The sequence below is a fragment of the Miniopterus schreibersii genome (genome assembly GCF_964146895.1).
Source record: "Miniopterus schreibersii genome assembly, chromosome: 17".
Taxonomy (NCBI): domain Eukaryota; kingdom Metazoa; phylum Chordata; class Mammalia; order Chiroptera; family Miniopteridae; genus Miniopterus; species Miniopterus schreibersii.
In genome coordinates this window covers 8,862,641-8,880,747 of record NC_138117.1, presented here as the reverse complement: position 1 = coordinate 8,880,747, position 18,107 = coordinate 8,862,641, and the positions used below count along the sequence as shown (strand labels likewise).

The following is an 18,107-nucleotide window of genomic DNA, read 5'->3' as shown; positions in this document are numbered from 1 at the left end:
GGAGGATGAGTGGAAACACTGGCCTAATCTCTTTCGTTTCTCTAGGCCTCAGTGTGATGATGACAAAGCTTTTACCTAGGAAGAGTTCTGAGTTCCTGCACACAATCGATAAGAGAACAGTTCCCTGATCTCATTACATTTAAGGATGTAAGCTATTGCCCATCCTCTCCAGGAAGAGTAGTGTGCTACAGGCTAGGAAGGTTTATTTCTCAGCACACATCATGCTGTTGATTTAAAACTGAAACTAAATACATGAAAATTATATGGGATTCTTACCTTCCTGGGTCGATGGCTACAAATACTAAGGTTTCATTCTGGAACATTTCATGAGGCTTCTAATAAATATTCATCTAACAATCTCTGATTCTCCACAATCCCTCACTACATGAAGAAATGTCTAATTGTAATTTTAATTAAATTATAATTTAAAAATTAAAACTATATATTTTAAAAGGCAATTACCAAACCAGGTCAGTGAAAAATACAGTAGCTGAACGGTTTTGTTTTTATCAAACATGTTGACTCAGTTCACATGCATACTCTAAGACCTGTCAACTTAGACATTCCCGACATAATTTAGGATTCTTCTTTGAAGGCTGACAAGGCTTTCTACTAAAAGGAAACATCTTTAATTTTCTTCAAACAAGTGGTTTTGAACATGGGGCCATTTTGCAAAGAAAGTCTCCTAATATTAACTACTCTTGATATTCAAGGTAGACTTCCAATAGGAATATTTGACAGCATCCTAACAGGAATTGCTTTTAACTCTAATCATATCTTGTTCTAAGCCAGGGTTTCTCAATGTCAACACGACTGACACTTGGGGTCAGGCCATTCTTTGTTATGAGTGCCCATCCAGTGCCTTATAGTATGTTAGCAACATCCCTGGCCTCTGCCCATGCGTTGCCAGAGCACACCTCCTCCAAAGCTGTAACAACTAAACACCATCTCCAGACATTGCCAGTGCCCCCTGGGGGGCAAAATTGCCCCACTGAGAACCATTTTTCTAAGCTATTAGTAAGATGCCTCAAGGTAAGATCAGCTAACACTTCTATCATTATTTGGCTTCATCGAGCCATTGCACCACTTTTTTTTAATGCCTTTACCTTAGGGCAGCAAAGATCCCATTGACTATTTCCTAAGTATAGCTGGGTTTAGGGAACATTCCTCTAGAAAATTAGTGCCAAATTAGGCTTCTGGGGTTTAGGAGTACAGTCCTTTGTATTTCCAACACAGGAGGTGAAAACGCGGAGGGGTGGGTTTTCTCACTTTACATTAAATTTAGCATTCTATAAATGAAAGCTTCACTTCCACAGGCTCCTAAGAGCTTCAGGTGCCCAAATCTGCCTTGATTTGACACCCCAATAAATTTTACCAACAATCCCTCCTCCTTGACCAGAAAACAAAAAATAGTCAAACATATAAGTTAATGTTTTACTTGAACAGCACTCCGGGCAGAACAGAATTAATGGCTAAAATAACTTATTTTACCTTCACCGCAATCACTAGTAATAATCAATAGGAAAGAAAACACACAACAGTAATAGAAGCAGAAAATGACAGCGTGAGTCTTTTTATTCAAACTTTCCACCATACAGATGTTCAGAAGCATGGACATATTTCAAAAGGTGAATTCAATAGTTACTAGAAACCAGGCCAGCCACTGTCACGCGGATTATAGGAGGCCACGCCCCGGCCACTGGAAGTTTGCTGTCGTTTCTGCTGTGTCCCTCCATGGGCCTGTGATCACTCTGCGAGGCGCCCCATACCATGGTGCTCACCACTTTTCTTGGACTTTGGAGTTCTCACTGCCCTTCATCTGAGTCACCCTCCCGCCCTGTAGTTTGGACGTCCGGAACTATTTCTGATGGCTGCACCCACGAGTCTCAAAGTCCCCTTAGACACCGGCAGACAGCAGGTACAGTCTGCACTTCCCTTCCGCGAGCCCTTCCACAGGTGGCACAGGTGCCCAGCCGCCTTCCTCCCCACTCCCCTGTGTCTGGTAAAGTCTAGCTTAAGAGGACAGAACACAGCAAGCCAGAGGGGTCTGAGAAGCCAGGGACTTGGTGACAACCCTCTACCCACCCCCCAGCCCGCGGTTTCCAATCCTGTGCCCAGGAGCTTCTTTCCTGCTTGTGGTTGGTGGGTGAGAGCTCTCCTAGTCAAAGAGGCGTTTTACATAAAGCTTTTTGCACTGGATGCTTGTTTACTCCACTACTCTGGTCTCTTCAAGTTCCATTTATAGGTGGGGGCTGGGGGAACACCCCACCCCACCCCCACCCCCACGGGTAGGTGCTGGTTGCTCTGGGGGCCTCTCCTTCCCACAGCCACACGGAGCCGCCCCCTCCCTCCCCGGTCCGCGGGGCAGCTTCTCCGCGCCACCGGCAGGGGCAGCAGAGCGACTGCGGACCTGCGGAGCGACGCCCGCGAGGGACCCGCCGTCTGCGAGCCCTCTGACCGCAGGACTCCTACCTCCGGCAGTGGGGGACGGCCGTCTCCTCCGGGAACCGACTCGGAGGACAAGACCGGCGTCAGGTTTGGGGGGTGCGAGGGCCGGGGGAAGGTTAGGGAGGCGCATCACTGGACGAGCCTGAATGTCACCCTGGGGAAAGGAGGCAGAAGAGAGGTGGGAAAGCACGTTTCCCTCGGTCCCCTCCCGGTGCCGCCCGGGGCTCCTGGTGACGGAGACAGGCTGCAGCAGCAACCGCGACCCCGCGGGCCCCGCGCACACGCGCCCGCACGCCCCACCCGCCGCGCTGCCAGCTGCGGACTTCTCCCGGCTTCCCCGCCCCGACCCGCACGTCTGGGGCGAGGGCTCCGATGCCCGGGCCCGACAAGGGCACCTCTCCCCTCGCCCCCCGACGCACCCACGTCCAGACCCACGTTACACGCCGAGGGGCCGGGAACCATGAAGGGGCGCCCCGGAGCTGCCCGGTGACTGACTCCACCTTCCCGGCAGCCGGAGCAGTCAACCCTCCCACCAGCTGCACTAGGCTAGACCGAGCCCCCGGGCAACCCAGCCGGGTGGGCGGTGGAGGACCTGGGGTGCAAGCGAACCCCAGAGAGCCGCTACTGAGTCGCTATCCGGGGGGCCGCACGGAGCCTCCACCCCTTCCCCGAGCCTTTCGGCCCCGCCAGCAGCCTGTTATTCCGGCCGACCCCTGCGCTGCCTCCCTCCTCCCCTCCACCCAAATCCCTCGGCGGTTTTCCTGCTGGTCCCTCCAGGCCACTTTCTGCCTCCATCCCCCTCCAGCCCGTTCCCAGCCTGTGGCCTCGCGTACTCCCTCCGACCTCCATTCAAGGCTGCCTCTCCCGGTCACTATGCCGTCCTGACCCGGCGTTGATTCCCTAAATCGTCAGGATCCACTTGTTCTCCGGAGCCCGCTATCCCTCCTACCGGCGTCCCTTGCTCTAGTTCAAATCCGCTTTCCACGCGCCCCACTTTCCACCCATCTTCCTCCCCCCGCCGCCGGCCGGGGCGCGCTCGCCTCTACCATGCCCGGCTGCGCTCCCGCGCCGCGCCCACCTGCCCCCGGAGACACCGCGACTTCCCCGGCGGCCGTCCTCGGCCCGGCGCCCGCGTCCTCAGCCCAGCCTCCCCAGCCCGCACCAGCCCGCTCCCGGCCTGCCCGCCCCTCCGTCGCCGCGCGGTCCTTCTCAGTCTCCTCGAGCCCCCGGCAGAGCCAGTCCAGCCCTCCCGCTCTGCCGGTCCCCTCGGCTCGAGCGTCCCAGCGGCCACCTGCTTTCACATCGGCCAAGAGGCTCGCCGAGGCGCCCGGCACAGGGGACGGCGGCCAGCCGGCTCTCCCGCGCGCCAGCCGCGCCTCCCACCTGCCGGCCCGGGCTCCCCGGGGCGCCATGCCCTCGCCCCACCGCCCGGCCAACCCACAAACTTACTTGCGGGTCGCCAGGAGGGGGCTGCGGTGAGCGGCCGCGGGCCCCGCGACGGCGAGTGCGCCCCTCTCGGCGGGGCCGGGCGGCGCGGCACCGGCGCTGCGCTCCCCGGCCGCGCGCGAATGGGCTCAGCCTGACGCAGCGCCGCTCTGCCCGCGGCCGCCGCGCGCGTCCGGACATGCTCAGATCCCGCGCCCGCCGCGCGGGCCGTACCAAGAGCCGCCGGCGGCGGGGGTGCCGAGCGCCGCCGCCGGGAGGTCGCCGCCAGCCCGGGCGCGGAGCTGGAGCCGCGCGGGAGGCGGAGCCGCGCGCTAAAAATAGCTCCCGCGGAAGCCGGGGCTGCGACTCGGGGCTACAGCCCCCCCCAGCCCCGCGCCTGGGGGTCCCCGCCCGCACTCTGCACCCCACGCGGGGGCAACGGAGCCTCCTTCGCCCGCACCTGCGGGTTTCGCCGCCACTAAGCCCGAGGCGGCCCAGATTTCGGGCTCCCGCCTTCGGTTCTCTCCAAAGAAACGGAGGAAAGTTGGGTTACAGCGCTGTAGAAGCTCCGCCACACGAAACTGACTCAGACTTCAGGAGGAAAGCACGAGGTTTTTGGATGCCGGGATTTGCTGCAAGGAAGAGGCGGCGAGGGCGACGTTCCACATTCCATGGGGGGCGGGGAGGGCTAAGGGCTGCGTGGGGCCGGCCGAGGGGGCGCTGGGGCGAGCTGCTGACCTCGAACCTTTCCCGGCGGCTCCGACTCCTCCCGCCGCAGGATTGCGCCGAGCTCGCTGACACCCGCCCTGACCTTGGTGATCCTGCCGTATCTGTTCCCTGAACTGTCACTTCCTTCCCCACGTCCGCCCTCCAGCCTCCCTCTTCCGACCAGGCTTTAATTGGAGACGGGTGAATTGTGATACCTGAGCTGGAACCTGGCCCTTTGGTGACCCTTCGAGAGGAGGGGCCGGGCTTGTTGCCCAGTTGGGGCCGGGATGCGTCCCAGGTCCCCTGAGCACTCTCAGGCTCCGGATCCCTCAGAACCACCGCACCTGCAAGTTAACCTTCCCCGCTAGGGCTGCTCAGTGTGTTCCACCTTAATTCCTGGTCATCTACTACCGAAAATTTCCATTCTGAGGGGTACACGTTTCCTGGGTGAAACTCACGTCATTATTCCCGCTGACAGATGAGGACATTGCAGTTCAGACATTCATCTGCTGCCTGGAATGATGACAGTGTTGAACCCAGAGTCTGCCAGACTAGAAACTTCCATGGTTTCCTCATAACCTATGCCCTGAACCAAGAGTTTTACCTGAGATCGGCCTGCAGAAATTTAGGAATTATTTTCCATGAAGTACTAATAATTGAAAAACGCTGATTACCACTTTTGTTCTCTATTTTTTTTCTGGGCATTCACAGCTTAGATTGTGTGTATCCTGTTGAAAGTGACTGTTTCATTTTAATCCATTCATTCGGAGAGAATTTACTGAGCACCTTCTAAGAGCAATGCATTCTCCTGGATGTATTTAGTAATATATCACAGTTCAGATTCTTTGCTAAAGCTCCTTTCTTTTGTCATTGTTACAAATTAGTTAGGTTTTGCCAAACCGACTAAGTCCTGTAGCTGTGCTTTTGCAGAGAACTGTAGGGGTATGTGTCTACTTGGGTCCACTTGTCTTCCCTCCTAAGTTTCCTCCTTCCCTCCCTACTTACAAGGTGCTGTATCTACCCCCGATCAGATGTTCAATTAACGTTTGATCTTTCACGTGCTAGTCTCCAATGCCTTCATTATTATTTTTATCTTTAGAATGTGTCTCCAATAGATGGCATCTCAGGACTAAAGCCACTTTGTAATGACAATACCATTTTTGTCAGTTTCCTTGGGAAATCAAAATGAAACTTCCTTTGCGTATCAGCACAAATCACTCATTCCTTTCTGTAGGTTGTGAAAGAGATGAAAAACATACTTCACCTTCATCTCTTTCCAGCTGTTTTCCTTCTTCCTTTCTCAGTAAATAATCTTAAAGTGGTCATGATGGTCTCAACATCTCCATGCTACGGCATAATCGTGAAACGGGGGCCGTTTGATTTCAAAGTTTAGGCTTTTTGTAATTTCCCACCTAAATATGTAGTTCGAAAATCTACTGCATTCAGAACTCTTAATAACAAGTGACAAACTCAACTCCAACTAACTTAGGTGGACAGAGAAAATGCATTGGGCCGTGTGACGAGTGCAGGCTGATCCACGGCTTAACATCAGCAGGAGTGTTTCTCTCACTTGCTCTCAGCATTGCTTTCTGTGTTGGTTTCATTCTCTGTCACATGGTGTCCATAGTGCAGGTCCAGCCCTACACAGATGACAAAGTTTTCGGTCTTGCAAAGAACATAAACCTCATGCTCTAATGAGCAGATCAGTCTTTGAAAAAGGACTCTGGCTGGCTGTCCCGAGTCACACTCACCACCTTGTACATCCTCTAGCAGAAGAAACCCCAAAAGGGTGCGTACGGGAGGCAACCGATCAATGTTTCTCTCTCTCGCTCTCTCAAAAAAAAAAAAAAAAATCAATAGAAACATATCCTCAGATGAGGATTTAAAAAAATAAAGATTACAATATTTGGCAATTTGAAATTACATCAGCAAAAACCAGGTGTATGTGTGTGTGTATGTTGCGAGGTTGCTAGCCCAGGGAAGAAAGACGGACATAGTATTTCAATGTGGGGCACATATCAGAAAGTCCGCATTTGATGTAGTAGCTTGAAAAGCTGGGAAAGCTTCTAAAGGTTTGTCCATCTGGTTAACTAAATCCTGGTCTTAATGGTGGACTATACTGAATGAAGTTGGGATGCTAGGAATTTCTGTGATATAAAAGGGATCTGAGATTTGTGAAGGTAAGGATGTTGGCTCAACGTTGTCAAGGATCGTTGGCTCAGCTACTCCCTGAGAAGACCCAGAAGACCATTCTTTCATCAAACACAAATTGCTGCATTGACTCTTCTCTTTGGCCACAAATGAAGATGGGAGATGCTGACATTGAAATGATTTCTAGATTTAATAGAAATAAAGGATATCAGGGTGGAAGAAGGCAGGTAAGAACCACCAGCATCAAGGTGGGTGATTATTATAATGGGTGATAGGGCTGAAATGGTTATAAAAATTGTGACCCACAGAGACCCTTGGAAGTGGTGAAAAGATCATGGACTCCTTGGTACTCAAATACCTGGGTACAGCACTAAGTCCTACTTAATCTATCCAGCCACGGTAGCTTTTGTGAAAATACACCTGACTTAAGTAATCACAAGAGAAGATCATGCCTCCCCACCTAATTTCCAGACCTGAGTCAGAACAGGGAGTCCGGGGACACTGCGAGAGGGACCCTGCATCACGAGTAGGTACTTGGTCCTTCGCAGTCTTCCTCGAAAGGACCTGCAGTTATTTACCAGGGTGACTGTATCTGGGGAAAGGAGGAGTACCCGGCACTTCTGGAGATTTCTGCATTCTAATTCTAACCAGAGTGTCACTGTGGTCCACTGGCAGGTGACCAATAGCAATTTTGTGCTGAGTTCGTGTCATGAGGGGGCTCAGTGGTTTTGCAAACCCATTCTGTGTTTGATTCCCCCCTTCCTGAGAAGACTTGGGACACATATACTCAGTAACCGTTACCAACTCCCTGACATTGTCATGAATGCTTTCCAAGCAGAAAGCCCCCCCCCCCAAAACAAGCAAAATAAAGCCTCCAAATCCTGTACCTCGACGTCTCTAGCAAAGCAATCGGGAGTGAGCCAAAGCAGATCACATTCCTAGGGGAGTCACAGAGAAAAGTCTTACGGCCGAATACTTGAAAACTGCAAGGGGAGTGACTGCAATCGCGTCCCCCATTTCACTCACCTGTTTAATTTAGGCATAAACTATATGGATCCTGGAAGACACAGAAGATTCTCAAGAGCTTAATTATGTGATTACACCAAATGCGGTTGATTTTCCAAAGGTGACCTCTTTACTGCAACAACTCCATATGCAGCTATTTATTGGCCAGATGTGTTTTTCATCGTATCCATAAACACAGAACCCCAGGAGGTGTCTGACTTCACCTTTACTTGATAGAAAAGCAGTTCGATTACTGTCTTGTGTCAGGGCAAGATCACCTCTGGTTCTGCCATAATACAGGGGTGGGCATTGCAGGTTATGATTATTACAGTAGCTTTATCAACTCCACAACAATAAACTCTGTGTTTCATGTACTCACAACTGTAAACCTACTTTCACCTACCCCCTGTATATACTCCAGAGCCCCCTTGATCACATCATCTTTTCCAAGGTTTTATGCTGAACAAATAAACTGCCGACACTCTCTTAGTAGGATCTGGTGATCAGAAAATAGTAGGGACACTAGACAGTTTGACAAGACATGTAGTTGACAAGAGGGTCAGATAAAGATTCCACATATGTGAGTATGTGTGTATGTATATAGGTACTTATCCAATTTTTTAATTTAATGTTGCTCTTCATGACGAGAGCAGGGGTTGTGTCTGCTTCACTCACCACCATGTGCCCAGCACAGTCTTGGCACCTCGAACAACACGTGTCCGATCAATTGGTGTGTCTGTCTTCACAGTGCACCCTCCCTTGAAGAATGGTGACAGTTGTAGAACAGCTATTTTATTGGGGCGGAGATGGAGTTTTTGCTGCTAGACATTAGAATTCAGAAGGTCTTGAATGTTGCCTAAACAAGGTTTGATATGAAATCATTTGGAAGAAGCAGCATGGTTTGGAATAAAGAATAAACATAAATTTCCTCAGTTCTCAATGACGTGTCTGAAAGAACTTCCACTTATAAAGAACAACAGGATAATTACTTTAAGAGATGCTAGGGAGATACTGGTCGCATAGGGAAATGATTTTTTTTGCATATTTGCTTGCTTTTACCATTTAATATTGAGCAGACAGTTCACGAAACACCAAAATGATGCATATTTATCAAGACAAGGTCATACAAAGGGAAGGATTAAATAAAAATGAGTATTACTCAGACGGTTACTCCCAAAATGCATCCATGCTGGGGATGTTTCCTTTGAGTCAGCTTATTCCAAACAACTTATTCCAGCCCCACTCTGCCAGGCTGATGGGACACGTTGCCTTAGACACCCCTGGAGCTCTCCCTCTCAACAGTGTCCTGCACAAACCACACAGTATCTGAAGACCCTCCCCTTTCATTGAGCCACAGTTTACTGCTCAACTGGCCAGTGTCCTTGAAGGCCCACAGATATCTCCTTACCTTGCCACCTAGAACAGAGGAAACTGTGCATATTCTTCAGGTCCTGCTATTCATACAATTTCGGGGCCTCTTCTGCTCCCTAAGTTAGAGCAGATCACCATCTCCCTATTGCTTCCCTTAACTCCCTGCAAACACCTACCTCTCTTCCCTTCCCCTTTGTGGGGCAATCCCCTAATTAGTTAAGGCTTTCACTAAGCAGAGAAGAAGGGATCTTGTCTTTGGGCATTAAAAAAAAATCTCCATTTTATTCTCTATGATGAGTTGACAGCCAAGGATTTTTGGCAGTCAGTGCCGAGAAAAGCTTTTTGCTAGGTGCTGGAGTTGAAAGGAACTCACAAGCCAGCTGGGAAGATAGGCCACCCATATGGATAAATAATCAGCCAGAGACAGCCGATGCAGAAAAGTTAAGCATCAGTTGGTGGTGTTAGTCTCACTGTCATCTCCTCCCAATGTCTTTAAATCTTTTCTACAACTTTTTACCTCCCTTTCCCCTTATCTGTGCTTCCCTTTCCTTCATTGTTTTCCAGGTATTTAATCAGTATCCTCGGTCCTTTCCCCCAAATGGAAGCAGAGAGATCTTTTCCTTCCTACAGTTTACTCAGTAGGATATGTCAGAAGAGTTTTTTCTCACAAAGCAAGTTAGGAATCTGAAATGTCAGGTAGACAGATGTGTTAAAAGTTCTCAGGTAGGGGAAGAGAGATGATTCAGAATCTATATTTACAGGAAAAACAACAATTCAGGTTATGATGTTTGGTAGAAATAAATCTTATAAATTACAGTTCTAAATTATTTCAACAAAATCTCTGCCCTTTCAAAGGTTTCTCAAGAAACACCTGTTAAGCAAAGTGGTATCACAATACATCTGACTGCTTTCTCATTTTTCCCCCTGAGTTGTCAATTTATGAAACTTTATGAGCAATTTTTCTTCTTTAAATATGCCTGTTTTAATGAAAGAAACCTAAGGTTGCCCTAAATGAGCTCATCTGTCCAATAGAGAATAATCTTGCCTAGTTTTCCTAGTCACCTCAGTGTCTGTGTTTTTAACCCACCAGAGGAAAAAAAGTGTAGGGAAGAGAAAGGATAAGGGACTATATAACTGCTCACAATCCTCTAACATTAGAAGATTGGGACAAGACACAGAGAAAGCCATTTAACCGCTTCCTCTCCCCCACAACATTCCTACAGGCTCTCCATTCTTATTACTTGGTTATTGGTTTGAAGTAGACATTGATTCTAAAAATTTCCTATTTTTAGGATCTCAAGAACACATGAACAGTATATACTAAATGCATATTGCCTATATGTTATTGTTCTGACTGGAAAGAAGATCTGTTTGCAGACATCCCAGTTTTAGTGTCAAAAGGCTTGGGTTCTGCCCAGCCGGTGTGGCTCAGCGGTTGAGCATCAACCTAGGATCCAGGAGATCGCGGCTCAATTCCGGGTCAGGGCACATGCCAGGGTTGCAGGCTCGATCCCCAGTGGGGGGCGTGCAGGGGGCAGCCGATCAATGACGCTCTCATCATTGATGTTTCTCTCTCTCCCTTCCTCTCTCTGAAATCAATAAAGACATATTTATTTTTTAAAAAAGACTTGGATTTGAATCATACTTCTCAGACAAGCGATGCCGTAGAAGTGACAGCTACTCTGTGTTTTAGTTTCCTCATTGGTAAGATGAGGGCAGGAACAGAATCAAGTCCCTAGAGCTGTTGTGAGGGACACAAGAGATTAACCAATAAAATCACAGCACCTGTAACATATAAAGTACACATTTGGAATTTTTAAGTACCTTCTTTTATATAAAGTAAAGGCAAACTATTCTGTAAGTTCTATTTAGAGGTTTGGGATTGGCCTGTGGGTTTTTCCTCTCTTTGGATATATATATCAGATGTCATAGAGCATTTTAGGGAGGACCTTTCAAAACTAGGAGAGCTCTATAAAGTTTGCTTCCTGCCAAACACGTGGTCTGCTTTTATCATTTCTTGACTTTGACTTCTGCTTATAACCCAACTGTGATATACCATTTGGTGTTTTTCATCTCAATTCCAAATTATCAGCTGTCCTTTGCCACCCTTTATTTTCTCCTGCTGCCTTGCCCATGTGCTTGCCCAGGACAGCTGGTTTTGCTTTTCCTGCCTTAGAAATTACCCTGGCAGTGATGCCTGGCAGAGTTCAGGGCTGTGCTTTCCAAAGGAGCATGGGAAGTAATTTAAAAGCTATTTTAGAGTGACAGTAAGACAGTAATATTAAGGCTAGTACTTTATAACTCAGTATTAGCTTACATATTGGGTTCATTTAGCTCTTTTCCTCAAAAGAGAGCAAGTTTCTCAAACTTTTCTTTAGTCCTAAGATGAAAGAAAAACTTTATTTGAATTTTAAAGGACAAAGAGCTTTAAAGTGGTATCTAAGATAGTGTCTATAGCTCACTACACTTGTTTATTTTTCCAATTTTAAATAAAAATTTAATAGAGGAAACACGCCAGACACTATGTGGGTACAAAGTTGAATCAGATGTAGGCTAATTATTAAGAAGCATTACAAGTTGAATAAAGACCAAATTGCTAGAAAACAAAAAATGAGACATTAAAGGAATAAAGTCTCATGGGAATTTAAAGGAAAGGGAGATTGTTTCCAGCTAGAAAAATCCCGAAAGCCTGAATGTAAGAGGTAGTTGTCTATTTCTTCTTTCGTTATTAATTGGTATTTTGTTGTAAACAAAATTCAGTGGAGGCTAAGAAAGAAATGAAGAAATGCTAAAATGTAAGCACAAGGAAACACATTTAACAAACACATGAAATAAAATTATTACTTCCCAAGCTTAGCGCTGAGAAGGAGAGTTGGCTAGGTTTGTGGTAAGATCAGAAGCTCGACTCTAGCTTAAGAAGGCAACGCACTGGGCCGTATAGCAATCAGGCTCCCCAGGCACTGTCTGGCTCAGCCTATTCGCCTCATGCTCAGGGAAGCTGTTTAACAGTGGCCATATCGGCTGCTGCTCTAGAAGCAGCCAGGTAATCAACTATCGTGGGAAAAGGTGTTGGGGCTAATTTGGGGGTTCTCTTTGGCAAAGCTTGGCTTTCATGCCTACCTCTAAGCCACTTACCATGGCCAGGGGAAGGAGGTTCTTTGGCCAATTCTGCATTACCTAGGAACCCTTAGAGCCCGAGAATGGGCTCAGCCCAAGGTAACCCCATAGTCTCAGAATGGAGAAATATATATATATAGTGTATTTATTTAAAGCAAACCAACCTCGATTGGGTCTCTAGCACAGCTGAGGCCAACCGGGTCTTTACAAAACACTAAGAAACGAAGGAGATAAATACTGGTAAAAGATAAACTGAGGTATATTAAATTTTTTAAATGAGTTTATCTGAGCAAAACTGGATTTGAATTGGGCAGCATCAAACCAGAAGTTGTTAGGAGCACTCCAAGGAGAGCAGTCAGGGGAAAGACAAAGAGAGAAGGTGCTGAAACAAAGAAAAAATTATTGACTGGCTATAGCTTAAAGCCTAGTTGACTGTCATTGGCTGTCCTTAGGTGTCACGATTGATTTTGGTTTGCTTAGGTTTTGGTTTGCTTACGTAGGCTGCCATGACATTAGAGCCACCTTAGTCTAATGGCCTCCTTGTTTAACTTAACATACAAAGGAATATAAATATTACAAAATAAAGATTTCTTATTTTTTTAAAATCATAGTGTAGGGGAAAAATCAATTGTGAACATTCATTTCCTTACTTTCCTGATAATGCCCAGAATTTTAGTTCAATAGTCTCAGCTCTCCAACAGTGTCCAAGTCCTTCAAAGGAAACTGAAGCTGACTCTGCAACAAAGGAGCTGATACAAATGTCCCCACCGTAAGGCAGGAGGCACGCCGACCAACAGGAGATGTGAGGCAAGGCTCCGGGGGTTTTCTGGAAAGACATTTTCCCCTTTTTAAGGATAAACCTCCAGGAAAAAAAAAAAAAATACCATTTCTTTTTAGAACATGGTGTTTAGAACATAGACATTAAAATGTGGTTATGTTACTGTTACTTTGCCACCGGAAGGGAAACGCTCCCTTCTTCTCTTCCCTCCCCAATTCTTCCTCCCTCCCTCGTCTTTCTTTATAGACCAACAATAAAACCAGTGGAGAGTTATGTTTAAAACACTAGCTTTTCATGCAAAAAGAGGATAGTCTAGCTTGAGAGCTATGTGAAAAAGGAGCAGTGTCCGAGTGCAAACGACCACAAAAAACCATTAGCTGTGCTTATATCCCACGTTGCCATGTCTCTTGGTTCCATGCCTACAGCTCAATCAATGTCATCTGGCTGTTTCAAAACCATTTAGATTTGGCCTACTCATTCACAGAGGTCTTCAAATACCACGGCTTAAAACATTTATTATGAACACTTCCATTTTGGCATGTTTTATTTTCCCCCTTCAACGAGGTGAACTGCCCAATTACTCAAATTTAAATAAAAACAATTATCAATCTTTTAATAAGTACTTTCACGACAGGCTTTTTTTTTTTTTAAAGGAACTGATTTGAGAGAGAGAGGTAGATTTGTTGTTCACTTACTTATGCAGTCATTGGCTGATTCTTGTATGTGCCCTGACTGGGGATCGAACCCGAAACCTTGGGTTATTGGGAGGATGCTCTAACCAACTGAGCTACCCAGTCAGGGCCTCACAATAGGCATTCTTTAGAACCACAGTCTTAAAGGTAGAATATCTTACTTCTCTTGCTTTCTCTTTTGTTAGAATCATGTTGGAATAAAAATGTCTATTTCAGCGTCTGTTTGTATGTTCAGAGCCCGACGGACATCACCTAAGAGGAGAGTGAAACAGGTGAAAGGCCAGGTCAAAATCCGTCTTGTTTTGTAATGACGAGGGGCTGGGGCAGCCTGGAGTGCTTGTTTTGTCCCATCAGATCTGCGATTTTTAACCTTTGTCACCTCATGGCACACGTAAAATAATTACTTGCTGTCTTTCCAAAAAGTATAAACCGTTTTGTACATAAAGTCAGCCAAATATTTGAACCATAGTGGGTTTTAAATAAAGTTTGTGTTGTCGTTTTAACCCTTTACTGCCTTTATTCAGACTTTTTGTTTTGGTGGTTCATGTTGTAGTCCTCACACGAAACCCTGTGACGGTTAATTTTATGTCAACGTGAGTAGGTCCAGATGAAGCATCGAGGCCTCCCAGGTTAAACACTGTCCCGGGTGGGACTAGAGCACGTTTTCACAGAGAGTAGCCTTCAGATCTGGGGACTCAGTAAAGCAGATGGCCCTCCCCCCTGCGGCTGAGCACAGGCCAACCCACTGAGGGCTCCACAGAGCAGAAGGCACAGGAAGGAGGATCTGCCTCTTTTCCTGCCCGCTGCTTGAACTGGGACACTTCGTCTCATCTTCTCCTGACCTCAGACTGGGAGATATATATATATAATTTATACACACACACATAGTTTTATATAGAGTTATATATAAAGAGATTATATATATAGCTATATATATAGAGAGAGAGAAAGAGAGAGTTATATGTATATATAGAGAGAGACAGAGAGTTGATCCTTGAATAATACAGGGGTTAGGGGTGTATTGCTTTTGACTCCCCCAGAACTTAACTACAGTCATCCCTCAGTATCCACAGGGGGATTGGTACCAGGACCTCCATGGATTCCAAAATTGGAAGGTGCTCCATTTCCTTATATAAATGGCGTGGAACAATGCATACAAGGGGCCCTCCCATCGTGGATTCACAACCACGGATAGAAAATACTGTTTTTGATCCATGGTTGGTTGAATCCACAGATGAGAATCCCGAGGATGCAGAGGGCCAACTATGTATTAATTGAAAAATACTTGTGTATAAGTGGACCCGTGCAGTTCCAATGCATGTCATTCAAGGCTCAACTAAATATATATTCCTCTTCTCTGGAGAACCCTAATACAAACCCTATATAACAATTTTCCACAAAGTTCGTTTCCTGGACTCTGAGGTCTGAAGGAAACTACCAAATTCTCTCTGTAAAAGAAAAGGTTTCTGTTGTCCAATAAATAAGGAAACGTTGGGGATTCCTATGCAAAGAAGCTTCTTTAGTTCTACTGGGAGCCTCTCCTAAACTAATGCGCATAAGGACTCTCACACAGAGTGAATCTAATAAGCAGCATTTATTTTACCAACTTCTTGGAAATAAACATCTTACAGGACTATTGTTCCTTATGACACATGGTGGGGAAAGGCCACTGTAAGGCCTTCGGGGTGGGGGGTAGGAATTACGGATGGCAACATGCTTGTTTCCACATTTGGATCCTACAGAAAGGAGATATATTCTGCAGTTCCAAATTCATCCACTCTGTTTTCTTGTTTACGGCCAGCTCAAAGTTCCATATTTAAAAAGTCATTATCAAAATGTCACACTCTAATAGCTTAGAGCAATTTAGTAAAAGTCTCATAAAACCATACACATTTTTAAAAGTTCTAAGTAACCAAGAATTTTTTAAAAAGAAATGTTCCCAAAAAGACCAATACATTTTAGAGGCAATGCACGTTAATTCTTTGCAACTCATTTGAAAGCATGCAGGAGGTATCTTCAGTAACACTGTGGTCTCGAAAGTATGTTCTGAAGAATCTCACAATTACTTATGCAGAGAGTAGAAATGACAGCACTTAAATTTCTACTCCTGCCAACCATGTGTGTAGAGAAAGTGTGCACTGACACTTTTAACTTCTCATTAATTCTGAAATAAGTCAGGTATAGCATCTGCACTTTAAAGCTGAAACTCAGAAAGAATATTTACCATATAATTTTTAGAGTTAGGCATTTTTTTCTTAAAGAGAATCTCTCTGTGAATGATCTTAGCATCTTCGTAAAAATAGACCTTGCTGCCAGATAGCTGTACTTTCTGGGAATTCTACTTTACATTTCATTTATTCATATATTCATTATTCATATATAGATATATTCACATATACACATATACATGAATGACAATTTTATTAGTGTGCCTTTTTGTGAGTTCAAAAATAACCCTTTCTGTCAAAGAGTGCTAGCCTAATCTCTTTCTCGTACGAACTGAGAATGTCCAAACCAGAGAATAGGCACTTAGAATCTTCTTGTGGCCTAAGGACTGCAATTAAAATTTTAGAGTAATATAAAATTATACATTTTAAAGGTTCAAGTCAATTGATGGCATACGAAAGACAAAAGAGAACCCCAAACTGCTCTCACCCTCGACATCCCAACCTGCAGTGAGTCCTCTCCGTCCCCAGCAGCCCCGAGGGAGAGCCCCGCCTGCCTGCCCCACTCAGCCTGCCAACCAGCTCCTTTGTGTGCCACCAGCATGTCCTCCTCTCTGCCTCGCTTCACCTGGGGTCTTACTGTGGAGCCTCTGCCGGGCCTGTGCACGCACACGGGCAGTGAGCGCTCAGCTGGGGCACGGCTTTAGCAACGGCTCAGGTTCTTGGACGATCGCAGTATCTGCTGATCCTGTAACCTGCTTAAGCAGAAGTGAGGGGAGAAGTCACAGCTTCTTTCTCTCCTGATGACCACTTCACCTTCTAAATCTAGGCTTTATTTCCATCCACTCCCACCATCCACATGGCCCAATGCAGAGTCATTTCAGTTCCTTGTTTCTTCAAGGTATGATGGGTCCATGAAAAGAGCAGTCTTGGAATGAAACAGGGCTGGATTTGAATTTGGGTCATAGCTCTTGTTAGCTAGTTGGTTTTAAAAATGAACTTAGATTTAGTTTATTTGGTGGCAGAATAATAATAATAATAACAATCTCATAAGGTTGACGGGAGCACCAAATGAGATAAATTCCTATTACAACCCTGGCATGTAATTAATATTCCATAAATATCAGGACACAGAAAATTCTCTCCTTCTGTGCAAACTCTACACATATTTTTGCAATGACCTCCTACTCCCAGTGAAAGCAGCAGAGTCTAAATTACTTTCTGGTCATTGATTGGATCCTTCAGTGCAATAAAACAATTAGGAATTAGTATATTTAGCAATTATTTGCTGTGCAATCCACGTGCAAGAATTTTTAAAACATGCCATACCTGACTATTTAGTCAGGGGCACTGACCTCTTTTCCCTTAGATTGTCAAATAAAAGCACTATAACAGCCAACAGAACAATAGCTGTCTGGTGTGAATGGATAAAATTATACCTATTTTTTTGTCAGATTGGCAAAAAATACATATTTTTTGGCATGCTGCAGAATTTTAGTAATTAGTGTATGTGCCACGAGATGAAAAGGTTGAAGATAGCTGCCACAGAGGAGGAATTGAATATTCAACCATGGTCTCTCAGAGCGAAGCCAAATGTTTCCATCTATGCTGCAGTGACCATGATTTTAGACTCCCAACCAGAAGAGTAAAGCAACTAACTCCCTGTAGACTAGCATACATGCAAGCACAGTGCTGAGAAGTGAGCTTACTGACTGGTAGATCGAAAAGGAACTGGCACTCCTGAGGCTCACGAGTGGCTCTTATGCCCGTCTCTATATGTATTTGAGATGCTATGGATGAAATCACACCCGCAAAGGAAATAAACAAGCTACAGAAACATGAAACAACTTGGAGGAAACTCAGAAACATAATGTTCAATGAAAAAAGCCAGATACAAAAGAATACGTGTGTATAACTTCATTTATAAATTACAAAGCCAGGCGAATATACGTGGTAGTGTCAGAAGCCAGATTCTTTGCCAAAAAGGCAGAGGCTAGAAATTGGGCGGGATCATGAGGAGGCTCTCAGGGACGGTAGTCATTTTATTTCTTGATCTCAGTGGGAGCTACACAGATGTGTTCCATTCATGAAAACTCATTAAAGTGTATACTTGTACTTTGTGCACTTTTCTGTAAATATGTTACATTTTCATTTAAAAAAAAAAGGAAAAGAAATCATACTTCCAAACTAAAAGCATAATCTTCAGTGGTGAGGTTTTTTTTTTTTTTTTTTTAATATATCTTTATT

At 45.7% G+C, this 18,107-nt stretch overlaps 1 protein-coding gene across 9 annotated transcripts in view; it reads right to left on the bottom strand.

Annotated features, from left to right (window-relative positions):
• Positions 1-4,985, bottom strand: part of OXR1 (oxidation resistance 1) — a 185,102-nt gene extending 180,117 nt beyond the window's left edge. For 2 of the 9 annotated variants that reach the window (XM_081117067.1, XM_081117075.1), the window contains exons 1-2: positions 3,898-4,060; positions 2,473-2,602 (exon numbers count right to left, since the gene is read on the bottom strand). The gene's annotated coding sequence lies outside the window, so the exon portion shown is untranslated. Of the gene's footprint in view, positions 1-2,472; positions 2,603-3,291; positions 3,469-3,897; positions 4,061-4,796 lie in introns of those variants that run through there. The other 7 variants (XM_081117056.1, XM_081117076.1, XM_081117061.1 and 4 more) reach the window with 5 other exon arrangements.
• Positions 4,986-18,107: the final 13,122 nt, after the last annotated feature.